The 11,505-nt window shown below is 36.0% G+C and overlaps 1 non-coding gene and 1 pseudogene across 1 annotated transcript; one reads left to right on the plus strand and one right to left on the minus strand.

Annotated features, from left to right (window-relative positions):
* Window positions 1–1,114: 1,114 nt before the first annotated feature.
* On the minus strand, window positions 1,115–2,641 carry LOC132173984 (cytochrome P450 94A2 pseudogene; annotated as a pseudogene).
* A 7,879-nt stretch (window positions 2,642–10,520) lies between these two features.
* LOC148587199 (U6 spliceosomal RNA) lies at window positions 10,521–10,624 on the plus strand. The gene has a single exon (XR_015911611.1). It is a non-coding gene; the product is annotated as a U6 spliceosomal RNA (small nuclear RNA).
* The last annotated feature ends 881 nt before the right edge of the window (window positions 10,625–11,505 follow it).

The raw sequence follows: 11,505 nt of genomic DNA on the forward strand, positions 1-11,505 counted from the left end.
CTTGGGGGTGGTTCGGCCACCCCCAAATGCACCCGAACCCTTTTTTTTTTTTTTTTTTGGCCAAGGGGGTGGCCGGACCACCCCCTTGGCCATGGGGGTGGTTCGACCACCCCCAGATCGGCCAGGGGGTGGCTAGAGAGCCACCTCCTTGGCCAAAAATGGGGTGTTCCGGCCACCCCATTTTGGCCAAGGGGTGGCTGGAACCACCCCATCTTTCTCCTCCCTTTTTCTTTGTTTTTTTTTTGTTGTTGTTTTTTTTTTTTTTTAATATTTTGCTTTTTTTTAAAAAAAAAAATACTAAAAAGTACATTTTTGCTCAAATGGCACTGTATCTGGAATAGTACCGTTCCAGCTACAGTGCCGGCCCTGGGCTGTTGGCAAACGGGGCCTTAGATCCATAATCTACTTGTGAGTTTGTGGAAAGAAACCCATGACTTGACCTTCGGTCTCGTGTTGTGGGTTCCCGTGGTCAGAGATCGACAACCAAACCGTGGGTTTACATAGCCATAAACCCACGAATCACGATCATGGGTTTCCTTCAGTAAATAGGTTTTTTTTTTTTTTTTTTCTTAATTTTTTAACGAAAAATGGGTAAAGTAAAAGTAACTGGTAGTTTAAAAGCTTGAAAAAAAAAAAAAAAAAAAAAAACTCCTCGTCAAAAGCCATATTGACGCATGACGGAAGGAAAAAAATAGAAAATAGATAAAAATAATAGAAAATAAAATAAGCTATGTTGATCACCGGTCAACAATGGAGCTTTGGTAAAGTCTCACTATCAAGAAAAAGAGAATAATCATGCCTCCACTAAAACATCTTTTTCATTAATCATAATTTGATTTTTATAGGAGTACAGAGAACATTTAAATAGACATGGTAAAATAAACTCTAACCCTAATTTAATTGACCTTGGACTAAACCTATTATCTAATTATAAAATATCACTAACTCTAGATTAGATGACTTTCGGCCAAGCCCATTACAATAACTCTTAAAAGGTGGATAAAACACCCAACAGAATATAAATAACCTAATTAACTAATAAGATCCAAATAAAATTAAAACCAACTTATTTATTTTTCCTTCTCCACCACATATCTACGTAACACTTTTATTCTCATGCATCCCTCTCTACAATCCTCACCGAAAACCCACCTTTCATTTTTGGAGCAAACTTTGGCTCCACGCCTTCCTCCACCGCCGAAACTACCTTGAATCGCCTGAGAACCCCCGCAAGCACCCTCTTCATCTGCAAGAACGCCATCTCCTTCCCCAAGCAAATCCTTGGCCCCGCCTGGAACACTGGGTACGTGTACGCGTCCCTCCCCACGAACCTCCACTGCCTATTCTCCGCCTCTTCCTCCTTCTCCAGCCACCGCTCAGGCTTGAACTCCGCCCAGTCAGACCCCCACAGTGTCTCCAATCTTCCCATCGCGTATGGTACATACGTCACTCTCATCCCCTTCTTCACCACCGTCCCGTCCGGCAAAACGTCATCGTTCACAGCCTCCTTCGTGACCATTGAGACAGGCGGGTACAGCCGCATGCTTTCACAAAGAGAAGCGTGAGTATAAACCATGTCTTTGACTTCTTCATAGACAGGCGCTTTAGATTTCTCTTTGATTTCTTTCAAAACCTCGGATTCGACATGCGGGTTCTTGGAGAGTAACCAAAGATACCATGTCAAAGCCGAGGAGGTAGTTTCACGCCCAGCGAGTATGAAGCTTATGACCATGTCGGTCACGAAGTTATCATCCGAGTGGCTAGAGCACAAGAATCTTGACAATAGGTCGACGGAATCGAGAGAGGCCTTCTCTTTGAGCTCTTGCTTCTTTTTTCTTATTATGTTCTCGGCGAATTCTTTAACTACTGAGAGTGCGATTCTCATTCGCTTCTCCGACCCAATATTCAACAGCTTCTTGATTTTCCAAATGGTCGGGATTACGGCATCGAACCTGTGGATGGTGTTCTTGACGATTTCTTCAAAAGCTTGAGCGAACTTGGTTTGTGGAAGAGAGGGCAACAGGTAGGCAGGGTCGAATCCAAAAGCTATGTTGCATATATTATCGAAGGCAAACCTTTGAAGAATGTCCTGGAAGTCTAGGACAGTTCCGGTTGCCGCAGCTACGGAGAGGATAGGGATGAGGCGGTCAGAGATCTCTGCGTCCACCACGATCTCGATGAACTTGCGCAGAGACTTGGTGTTGAACTCATGGCTGGCGAGTTGTCTTTGAAACTTCCAGGATTCACCGTCCACGTTGAAGATGCCGTGGCCCAGGAAGTCTTTAAGGGTTGCGTTGAAATAATCTCCCTTGCCGTAGTTGGGGAAGTGGGTCTTGAGGATGTGTCGGACGACGTCGGGGTTGGCGGTGAAAACATGTCGAGTGCCGATGCTGTGGTGGAGGACGTAGGTGGCGGAGGGTGAGACTTGGAGGATGTCTAAAATCCATTGGAGTTGGCGTTTGCGGTTAGCAACCACGGCCAAGAATGAACCTATTATAGGGTAGGATCTTGGGTGGCTGATGGCGGTGGAGGGTGGCGGAGATGATTGCTTTTTAGGTGTTGAAGCTTTGATAAGGAAGAAAATAGAAAGTAAGGGAAGAAGGAGAAGGAAAAAAGAGGGTATGGGATAGAGGAACAACATGGCTAATATTTTGGAAATTAAAGTCTTTAATTATAGGTGTTTTTGTGGATGGACAATTTTGTCGGTATTTATAGGCAAATAAATCACAATTTTTTAATTTTATTTTACAAGTTTTTATAACCTTAAGATGGGTTGACAAAAAAAAAGAAAAGAAAGAAAATAGTCATAAAGTTTCTTTTTATTCATAAAATTTTAATTGGTCCAACAATGTAAACTGCACATGCATGCCCACCTCTTGAATTTTATTACGTAAGCCAATTCGTCACACAATGTGCAGAACTTTCCTGGTGACATGCAATATATATATATATAATCCACCAATTCGTCATTGGTAATTGTAAATCTAAAAGAATAATGCCATATGAAGCGTGAAGCAACCATGATAAAAAAAAATGGTTAAATTCGGAATTGGTTTATATGCTATTTTATGTTTAGCCAATCAGTCTTTGGTATTTAAAAAGTGATAAAATTTGTCATTGGACTTTTTAGCTTATCGTGTCAAATCAGCAGTAACATTTGTTTAGTGAGTCCACATTAGCTGTACCACGGGGCAGTGGAAAAAATCACATTTCCATGCGTAGGTGATGGTAGGGTTCTCTGATGACCTATCTGTTAAAAGTAATGATTAAGTAATTAAATTTTCTAAAAAATTTACATACTTTTCTTAAACTATCACCCAATTGATAATGTCTTTCTAAATTTTTAATTGTGTCTGTCCTCTCAAATTACCAAAATATTGTCAATATTTCTCCAATGACCAAACTACCCTTAATGAAATAAAATAAAAATACTAAAAATTCTAAAAAAAAAAAAAAATACTGAAACTACAATAAATAAATAAATCCAAGGGGTTGCCAAATTTTTTTTTTTTTTTTTAAAAAAAAAAATCCTTCTTGTAAGAAAAAAATTAAAAAATTTCGATTTTTCTTTATAAAAATTGAAATTTTTGTTTTATTTTTATTTTATAATTTTTTAAATTAAAATTTTCGTTCAAAAATAAATATCATTGCAAAAATAATTTTTTTTTAAATTAAAATTTTCTGTTTAAAAAAAATAAAAGATTCGTTTTTAAAAAAAAAATCATTTTTAAGAGAAAAAAAAAATTAATTTAAATTTTCGTTTTTTTTAAAACAATTTTTATTTTATTTTTTCCAAAATTATAGGGGTATTTTTGTCTTATTGAAAAATCTATAGGGGCTTTTTTTTTTTTGCTAGCCTTACGGGGGACATTGGCAATGTCACTACAAAAAAACAATTTTTTTTTATGACTGGAGATTTCTGACGTTTTCTAGTGTCTGACGTGTCAGAAAATTTTTCTGACGGGTCGTTTCTGACGCATGTCGATTGTTAGAAACATAGATGTCAGGAAAAAAAATTTTCTGACGTGTGAGTGGGTAAAACGTCAGAAAATTATGACATTTTACTTTGTCACACGTCATAATACTTTTTTTGACGTGTGAAGTTCTGCAACGTCAAAAAATTTCCTGACGTTGCAGTTCTCTCACGTCAGAAAATTTTCTGACGTGATAGTTCTGACACACGTCAGAAAATTGAAAAATTAAATAAAAAATTAATTAATTAATTTTTTTTTTAATTTTTTCTGGAATTTTTAATTATTAATTAAATTAATTAATTATTATTTTTTTTTGAATTCCTCTGCACGCACGGCAGCTCCCTCACGCTGCCGTACGTGCAGATCTGTGTTTCTCGAGAAACACAGATCGATCTAGATCGTGCAAATCTGCACGATCTGCACCACACCATGGTGAGAGCTGGAGAAAATTTTCTCCAGCTCTCATTTTTCTCTCTCTCTCTTCTAATCTTCTCTTCTTCTTTGATCTTCTCCTTTTTTTTTTTTTTTTTCTTCTGCTTCTCTTCTTCTTCTCTTCTCCCTTTCTTTTTCTTCTGCAGCTTCTCCTCTTCTTCTCTTCTCCCTTTCTTTTTCTTTTTCTTTTTCTTCTTCTCTTCTCCGGCCTTTTCTTTTTCTTCTCCTTCTTCTGCTTTCTTCAATCTGTGGACAGAAGGGAGATATATTGAGAGAGTGGAAAAAACAAATGAGGAGGCATGGCGTGCTGGGGAAAGAAAAGATAAAAAAGCAAAAAAATTCAAACGCGCGCCGGGCCTAGGTGCGCTGCGCACAGCGAGATGGGATGTTTGCACGGAATGGCTCGAGGAAATGAATTTCCTGACGTGCTATGTTTGGCACGTCAGGAAATTCTGACGTGCCAGGTGTTGCACGTCAGAAATTTCTAACGTGCTACACCTGGCACGTCATAAAATTACTCTGGAAAAAAAATTATCTGAAAAAAAATATATCTGCACATATATATAATAATATATATATGTTTAATTTAAATATATTTTCTGACGTGGTAATTCACCACCTCAGAAAAATTCTGACGTGGCACACTGCTACGTCAGAGAAATTCTGACGTTGTGAACCACCACGTCAGAAAATTCTGACGTGATAATTCACCACGTCAGAAAATAAATAATTTTTAAATATTTAAAAATTTTTTGACGTGGTAACTTTTGCTGACGCGTAAAAATTTTCTGACGCGTCAGAATTTTCTGACGTGGTAACTTTTGCCACGTCAGAAAATAAATAATTTTTAAATATTTAAAATCGTTAAAATTTTCCAGACGTTCCAATTTTTAGCACGTCAGAATTTTTTGACGTGTCAAAACAGACATGTCAGAAAATTCTGATGTGCCACTATTCACACGTAAGAAAATTAATTTCTGACGTTTTAAAATTCACCCGTCAGAAAATTGCTGACGTGGCAAAAAAACTTATACTGTAGCCATGTCAGAAAATGCCATTTTTTTTTGTAGTGTGTGTTGGTAGCTTGGGGGGGAGATTGTCACAATTGAAAATATTGGGGGGACATTGTCAATTATGTGGTAGTTTAAGAGGGGTATGTGGACTTTACCCAAAAATTTATCTATTCTTATTAGCTTAAGCTTTTGGGATAAATGATAGTTTAACATGGTATCAAAGCTAAAGGTCCTGGGATCGAACCTTAACTTTGTCAATTCACCCCATTTAAATTAAATATTCCACGTGTTGGGCATCACCTATTAAAAATAGAGTTTGAGCCCACACGTGAGGGGGAGTGTTAAAGTAATGATTATGTGATTAAATTCATCTATTTTTATCAGTTTAAACTTTTGAGATAGCTTGTAATTTAACACCATCTCTGCCTTGTGAAAGTTGTATATGTTGATCATAAGCGAAGGAAAGATGGGACATACAAAATGAGATGCAGGTTTGTAAAGTTTAGAGATAACCACTCGGATTAAATTGAAACGCACATGAAAATTATTTAACTCATCATGAGCCAACTTGATTGAAGGCAAATCATGGTTTAAAAAGACATGCTTCAATATTGTAATCCAATGTGGCCCTAGGCTTTGAGGCAAGGACAAAGTCAGGCAGTAGTTTGAAAGAGATCCCACCAAAAATGTTTTCATTGGATCTCGATTTGGTGCAATAGGTGGTCCATGTAAGAGTATAAACGAACTCTACTTGTTTCGACAAGTGTTTGAGTAATTCGAACCACAGCTATTAGGACGGCCTGAACATCTGTCCAGCAAGTAAGAACTACCCAAACTCTCGAATGAGACCGCCCTATTGCTCGTTCTTAAACAATTCCAACCCTTTAATGCATTCCCTTCTATCATTACTCCCATTTTATTTAAGAAATTCATGTTCCAACCTGTTAGGAATAAATGTGTCCCATTTGGGCCCGGTAATCCGAAGGCCTACAGCCATCCATAAGGCCATGATCTAAGTCACAATTAGCAGGCTTCATAGTTAATAGAGATCTGGCCCAGAAGAATCAACAGTAAATACTACAGAGGCCCGGTTGATCGAGGACTAACCCCCGGGAACAGACTCCCCAAGAGTATCAAACCCTTTGCTTCTCGGGGATCACTTATCATTACAAACGGACATCGTCGATTATCCAAACTCTCAGTGCTCAGTGGATGACTTCCACTAGGTTAGAAACTCTTGTCACAATTATCCAATATCACAGGGATAATGTTAGAGCTCACATACAACTGCTATTTTCAATTCAAATCAAGTTACACGGATAATACCAAAGGAGAGGATCAAACTACAAGACTCGGATAGGATCATCGCAGAATAGAGATAATATCAAAGGAAGATTTTTAATTCGGGTGAACCTGTTAGCCTATTTATAGGCCCAGACCCTAGGTATCAAAATTACGCTGAATTATTTTATCACTTATACATATTTTCTCAGAGTCTTACTTGAGCATCGACACAGGGCTTCGTGTTTGCCTGGTTTATCTTCTTCAGGGTTGATCTCGTAAGACATGCACGCTCAATACAGGGTGTTTTCTTCGTGTTTGCCTGGTTTATCTTTTTCAGGCTTGATCTCGAAAGACGTGCAGATCACACCAATTAGAGACTGTTGAACCAAAAATTGCACCAACACAACCCATTTTATTTAAGGAATTTGTTGTTAAAAAACTACAACCACCCTTCAAAGCATCTTGTCCAAATCATTATCAATCCTAATCTAACTAACATGCCCAATATATATCATCTTTTTTCACAGCTTTTCTAACTTTTTCTCGAGAATCTTTAGTAAGGTGTTTATCTCACCAATTCCGAAGAGTACCAGAAAAACCAGTAGTAAGCAAATCAACAATTCCAGGATGACTCAAATTATGATTAGTAACATAAGTATTAGCAACCATAGACATGTAATTCATTTTATTCAAAAGTTCTTGTTTAGACAGGTCATCAACATTCCATTCATACATTTTATCAACAGAAACAGAAAATTGGGATTGAAAAAACCTTTCTTCAAATTGCAAATCTGGGGGGTAGGTTTTGGATACCAATTCTTGTAAGATTAACGGGTTTGGCTTTATCAAAAATTCTTTGGAGTTTTGGATCTAAATCAATTTCTCCAAAAAAAAATTCAAGAATTTTAATATCAAAATCAATAGAGTATTGGGAGCATTCAGTATTTTCGGAATCAGAATTATCAGGGGTTTCAGCATTTCTTTTGATAGTACAAGCTTTTCCAGAAGTTTCAGCTTGACTAGCTTTTAATTCAGAAAGTATTTTATCGATTTTCTCAACATTTTTTTGGTTACTAATCTTCAATCCAAGGTATTTTCTTTCTTTAGGCAGAGAAAGTATGGGGTTTTCACCTTTTAAAACAGGGGTAACAGGAGTACTATCAAATTTTTCTTCAATACTATCCAACAGTTAACCAATAGTATGGAGAGACTAGTTAACAAAATTGTTTTGTTCAATAATTTTTCTAGTTTCAGTCGAAGTCGAGTTAGTAGTTTTAAAAGGAGAAGCTTTAATGGTTACGCATTTGCATTGAATAAGAAGATTTTCAAGAGGTGGATGAGAAGCTTTAACAATGGTTTTGTCTTCTTTAACGAATGATTTTTTAACAACATTCAGGAAATTAACAGAGGAATAGTGGTTTTGGAGAAAATCAAAAAGTAGGATATGCTTTTGTAGTTCAACCATTTTTTAGTCCATTGGATTTTTATGAGGAACAAAAGAAGTTTTTAACTGGAGTATGTATAACATTGCACTGATGTTGGGGGGGGGGGGGGGGGGGGGGGCATTAAAATCAGAAGCAGAAGGGGAAAGGGATCCCCTTTCATCATCAGCTTGGGACGGAGGAGGAGTCTGTTTAGTAGTATAAAAAGCAGATGAAACTTGTGAGTCAGTTGCAACACCTTTTAACTTTAAATCAGAATTAGTAAGGAATTTCTCAATATCTTTATCCCTTCTTTGAAATCCTTTTGTGGTGGTTGAACCAGCAAAAAAATTTCTTCTTTCATTAATCATCAGAGGTCTTTCAATTTTATTGGAAAGATTTAAATCAGAAAAACTTATTTTAACAGATCCATCTAAATACTGCTGGATGTAATCAACATTACTGATATCATTTACTACTCCGACAGGCTTAGATACATTCTCCAAAAGCCATTTGAAAGGAAGATCAATTTTCTCCCATCAAATCATTTTAGGAGTTCGTATATTAGCATCCTGAGTAGAACTTTGGATTAACACAGTAGAACTACCATAATTCTTGATAATAGCTTGAGGATTTAGATTGGTTTTCAACAATTTGTAATAAATAAGGTAGATGATAGCAAGAGGTCTGCTACTTTCTTCCATATTGTAACCAGAGGTTAGTACATTTAAAGTTAAAGCTTTAACAATATGAATGTCATTCAAAGCAAGAGTTAAATTAGTGAATGTATCAAAATAAATAGGACCATTAAACAGAGAATATTGTATCATACCAAGAATACTAGTCTAAAAATTAACAAATCTAGCATCACGAAGACATAATAAAACAGAGGCATTAATACCTAATCTAGTCAAAGGCTTAATAGCAACTTGAACAGATCCAATATGTAAAAACTTAAAGCATTTAGTAAGAGAATCATTAACAAATTTTTTATAAAACAATTGGTATTTTTCATTATTGCTGGAAATAGCAAATGTTTGTTCAACAGTTTTAATAGAGTATTTAGCATTAAAAGTGGATTTTAACCAAGAAGTAGTATAAACTTCCTTTGTAGAAAGTTTAGGGATATTCCATTTATCAAAATTAAAAGAATTATCATCTTCAGTAGAGAAATGTTCAATATTAACAACATCAGGTGGTAAGGAAGGCCTAGAGCTAACAGAAGAACTGGATCTTCACATCTTTGAAAACTAGATTCTCAAAAGCTAAAATTGTCACTTTCTAGACTTATGCTTTCTTTTAAGAACCTGACTACACATACTCAAGGCCAAAACTAACCCTTCACCTATGCCCAAAAATGCCAAACCCAGACTAGACAAGGGTCCTAAGAGGTCAACCGAGGCTAGACCGACGAGGTGGTAGGTTTAAAATTAAAAGAAGAACACAAAATAGAAAGATCAAACCGTAGCAGATGGAAGAGAAGATAAACAAGCAGCAATAGATCGCAACTCTTATGGCTCTGTTACCAAGGCAAGGGGGTGAACGTCTATATATATATATATATCATTCCCACTCCAATATCAACTCCTCAAGATATGCTTTATCCCCCAAGTTTAAGTCCTTAGCATCCGTAGGAGATCTAACAGTGTGGAGGTTTTTATAATAGAAAGTGGTTCCCCTTCATCGAAGATAAATTTAGTTAATGTCTGAAGACTCTTTAGCCTATCGAGATATCAGGAAAACTACACATTGATTTTGCATTTTTCAAAATACTAATTTGGGTATCAAATATCCCATGATGTGAATAAAAAATTGTATTTAATACAAACAAAGCTCGCAAAACAACTTATCTACACATACGAATTTGAAAAGAAAAAAAAAAAACTCAAGTTGGATAATGATTCCATATTTTTATGTGCTTTTTTATTTATTTATTTTTTTGTAATAAAAGTTCGTTTGATGCCCACGTAAATGGTGTTTTTAATAATCCAGCTTAAAGTTATTAAAAAAAAATCCAAATTGTAAATATTTCAAACAATCCATATGGATAGAATTAAGAATTTAGCCTTTAATTTCAAAGTGCCCTAAAAATTATAGTACATGATGCACTGCTGTTATTTTTATTTTTATTTTCTGTGATTAATTAATAGCATCGACACTGAGGCGCGTGCGTGATCTACGGCTACTATTTGACAGATATGCTTCAAAGGCGCAAAACCAATGGTTCAGATCAGCCTACAATCAGGATAGTTTGGCGTAAATTTTTTTTTTTAAAAAAAAAGGATAGTTTGGTGTAAACTAAGTAGCCTTCCGTTTAGTTGAGAACCAACTAGTCCTATATCACTTAGTTACAAGAATAAAGGAGAATTTTTATAGCAATACAGAATAGAGCAAGAGTATCCCTCGAAGACATCCGATAAAATTGGAACAATACAGAGAAGATTAGCATAGCCCCTGCCCAAGGATGACACGCATAAATCGAGAAATGGTCTAAATATTTTTTTCTCTCTTGCAAATTCCAGAAATGGTCTTGCGTAAGACTGATATTTTGCGGCTCATCTTCTTTTGGATTCTGGTTGAATTGAGTTTTTATATTCTGGAATTGGGTTTTATTTCATTTTTTAAATTTTTCCGAAGCAAAAGCTGTGATTCTATGGCTTCCTCTGTTTTTTTTATGTAATTTCTGCATCTGGATCTTGCTCAAACAGTGAGGCTGATATTTTGCTGCTCATCTTCTTTTGGATTCTGGTTGAATTGATTTTTGATATTCTGGAATTGGGTTTTTATATTTTTCTTACAGCATTGATTGTTAGCTGGTTGTGTTATAATTGTGTTTTCCATTTCTTCTGTGTAACACATTACTGTGGAATTAGTAATATGCTTTCAAATTCCTGGTTGATGAACCCTCCATCCCAGCTTGGAAAGTAGTAAGCATGGCTCTCCCACATTGAAAGTAGAAAACCTTATATCCTTCAGCAGTTGAAACGTTTGCAGCAGTAGAAGTTTCTAGAGCTTCTGAAATTAATGAACCTATCCGCTACTCCATTTGATGTGTGGGTGGAGTTCAGATACTGTAAGCTACTGATGCTGGAAGTTCATTGATGATTCACCTGGGATTGGAGAAAGAAGAATGATGGGATGGGAGCTTTGGTTGTGCCTTTTTACTTAAAAGACAAGGATTAATAGTCACTTCTTTTGATCCTCCAGGTTGTCTTTCTCTCTCTTATTATATGAATTTGAAATAAAATGTGAGAAAAATGTCTCTCTTCTTTAAGTTTTAGTCTCTTTTGTTGATGTTTCTATAGCTGAACTTGATTCCTAAGCAATATAATGATCACAGCTCAAATCATGCTTTGTGCAATTAATATATATTACACTCTC

Source organism: Corylus avellana, chromosome 2 (genome assembly GCF_965113065.1).
Source record: "Corylus avellana chromosome 2, dhCorAvel1.hap1.2, whole genome shotgun sequence".
Taxonomy (NCBI): Eukaryota; Viridiplantae; Streptophyta; class Magnoliopsida; order Fagales; family Betulaceae; genus Corylus; species Corylus avellana.